Below are 2,500 nucleotides of genomic sequence, written 5' to 3'. Positions count from 1 at the left end.
AAAAATTCACCCCACTACTCCGCCCCCGACCCGGAAGTGCCCTGTCTGCTATAAAGGGGACAATTTTCACGTTTTCCCTCGCTTACGGCCATACTACCCTGAGAACGCCCGATCTCGTCCGATCTCGGAAGCTAAGCAGGGTCGGGCCTGGTTAGTACTTGGATGGGAGACCGCCTGGGAATACCAGGTGCTGTAAGCTTTTGCACCCACGTGAACACTCTTTCACGTTATTTCGCGCTACCTTTTCTCCACTTTTTTCACCTCAGCCTTAACTGGGGGACCCTCAACGTTGAACTGATATTTTTAAATCTCTTATTGATGTGTTGCACCTCCGCTGGAAAAGCACACTTTTGCAACAGACATCAAGTACCGAGGAGCTGCGTGCTCGCAGCTGGCCGTATGCGAGCCTGACAGGCTGAGCGCTCAAACCACCACGGGAGCGGGCCCCTCCTTCGTGCACTCGCAAGGAGGTGAATAAATGAAAAAAATTCACCCCACTACTGCGCCCCCGACCCGGAAGTGCCCTGTCAGCTATAAAGGGGACAATTTTCACTTCTTTTCTCGCTTACGGCCATACTACCCTGAGAACGCCCGATCTCGTCCGATCTCGGAAGCTAAGCAGGGTCGGGCCTGGTTAGTACTTGGATGGGAGACCGCCTGGGAATACCAAGTGCTGTAAGCTTTTGCACCCACGTGAACACTCTTTCACGTTATTTCGCGCTACCTTTTCTCCACTTTTTTCACCTCAGCCTTAACTGGGGGACCCACAACGTTGAACTGATATTTTTAAATCTCTTATTGATGTGTTGCACCTCCGCTGGAAAAGCACACTTTTGCAACAGACATCAAGTACCGAGGAGCTGCGTGCTCGCAGCGGACCGTATGCAAGCCTGACAGGCTGAGCGCTCAAACCACCACGGGAGCGGGCCCCTCCTTCGTGCACTCGGGAGGAGGTGAATAAATGAAAAAAATTCACCCCACCACTCCGCCCCCGACCCGGAAGTGCCCTGTCAGCTATAAAGGGGACGATTTTCACTTCTTTTCTCGCTTACGGCCATACTACCCTGAGAACGCCCGATCTCGTCCGATCTCGGAAGCTAAGCAGGGTCGGGCCTGGTTAGTACTTGGATGGGAGACCGCCTGGGAATACCAGGTGCTGTAAGCTTTTGCACCCACGTGAACACTCTTTCACGTTATTTCGCGCTACCTTTTCTCCACTTTTTTCACCTCAGCCTTAACTGGGAGAGCCACAACGTTCAACTGACATTTTTAAATCTCTTATTAATGTGTTTCACCTCCGCTGGAAAAGCACACTTTTGCAACAGACATCAAGTACCGAGGAGCTGCGTGCTCGCAGCGGACCGTATGCGAGCCTGACAGGCTGAGCGCTCAAACCACCACGGGAGCGGGCCCCTCCTTCGTGCACTCGCGAGGAGGTGAATAAATGAAAAAAATTCACCCCACTACTCCGCCCCCGACCCGGAAGTGCCCTGTCTGCTATAAAGGGGACAATTTTCACGTTTTCCCTCGCTTACGGCCATACTACCCTGAGAACGCCCGATCTCGTCCGATCTCGGAAGCTAAGCAGGGTCGGGCCTGGTTAGTACTTGGATGGGAGACCGCCTGGGAATACCAGGTGCTGTAAGCTTTTGCACCCACGTGAATACTCTTTCACGTTATTTCGCGCTTCCTTTTCTCCACTTTTTCACCTCAGCCTTAACTGGGAGAGCCACAACGTTCAACTGACATTTTTAAATCTCTTATTGATGTGTTGCACCTCCGCTGGAAAAGCACACTTTTGCAACAGACATCAAGTACCGAGGAGCTGCGTGCTCGCAGCGGACCGTATGCAAGCCTGACAGGCTGAGCGCTCAAACAACCACGGGAGCGGGCCCCTCCTTCGTGCACTCGGGAGGAGGTGAATAAATGAAAAAAATTCACCCCACCACTCCGCCCCCGACCCGGAAGTGCCCTGTCAGCTATAAAGGGGACAATTTTCACGTTTTCCCTCGCTTACGGCCATACTACCCTGAGAACGCCCGATCTCGTCCGATCTCGGAAGCTAAGCAGGGTCGGGCCTGGTTAGTACTTGGATGGGAGACCGCCTGGGAATACCAGGTGCTGTAAGCTTTTGCACCCACGTGAACACTCTTTCACGTTATTTCGCGCTACCTTTTCTCCACTTTTTTCACCTCAGCCTTAACTGGGGGACCCTCAACGTTGAACTGATATTTTTAAATCTCTTATTGATGTGTTGCACTTCCGCTGGAAAAGCACACTTTTGCAACAGACATCAAGTACCGAGGAGCTGCGTGCTCGCAGCTGGCCGTATGCGAGCCTGACAGGCTGAGCGCTCAAACCACCACGGGAGCGGGCCCCTCCTTCGTGCACTCGCAAGGAGGTGAATAAATGAAAAAAATTCACCCCACTACTGCGCCCCCGACCCGGAAGTGCCCTGTCAGCTATAAAGGGGACAATTTTCACTTCTTTTCTCGCTTAC

The 2,500-nt window shown here is 52.7% G+C and overlaps 6 non-coding genes across 6 annotated transcripts in view; all 6 read left to right on the top strand.

Moving 5' to 3' along the window:
* The first annotated feature begins 80 nt into the window (after positions 1-80).
* Positions 81-199, top strand: LOC147189036 (5S ribosomal RNA). The gene has a single exon (XR_015098878.1). It is a non-coding gene; the product is annotated as a 5S ribosomal RNA (ribosomal RNA).
* A 364-nt stretch (positions 200-563) lies between these two features.
* Positions 564-682, top strand: LOC147189035 (5S ribosomal RNA). Its single transcript, XR_015098206.1, has one exon. It is a non-coding gene; the product is annotated as a 5S ribosomal RNA (ribosomal RNA).
* A 364-nt stretch (positions 683-1,046) lies between these two features.
* LOC147189034 (5S ribosomal RNA) lies at positions 1,047-1,165 on the top strand. The gene has a single exon (XR_015098877.1). It is a non-coding gene; the product is annotated as a 5S ribosomal RNA (ribosomal RNA).
* Positions 1,166-1,529: 364 nt separating this feature from the next.
* LOC147189033 (5S ribosomal RNA) lies at positions 1,530-1,648 on the top strand. The gene has a single exon (XR_015098876.1). It is a non-coding gene; the product is annotated as a 5S ribosomal RNA (ribosomal RNA).
* Positions 1,649-2,011: 363 nt separating this feature from the next.
* LOC147189032 (5S ribosomal RNA) lies at positions 2,012-2,130 on the top strand. The gene has a single exon (XR_015098875.1). It is a non-coding gene; the product is annotated as a 5S ribosomal RNA (ribosomal RNA).
* Positions 2,131-2,494: 364 nt separating this feature from the next.
* Positions 2,495-2,500, top strand: part of LOC147189031 (5S ribosomal RNA) — a 119-nt gene continuing 113 nt past the window's right edge. The window contains exon 1 of the ribosomal RNA XR_015098204.1: positions 2,495-2,500. This exon is cut by the window's right edge and continues 113 nt beyond it. This is a non-coding gene — a ribosomal RNA (5S ribosomal RNA).

The sequence above is a fragment of the Hippocampus guttulatus genome, chromosome 20 (assembly GCF_054856545.1).
Source record: "Hippocampus guttulatus isolate MCC_2025c chromosome 20, RoL_Hgut_1.0, whole genome shotgun sequence".
NCBI lineage: Eukaryota > Metazoa > Chordata > Actinopteri > Syngnathiformes > Syngnathidae > Hippocampus > Hippocampus guttulatus.
The sequence above is the reverse complement of the archived record's forward strand: the minus strand, read 5'-3'. Positions and strand labels throughout refer to the sequence as shown.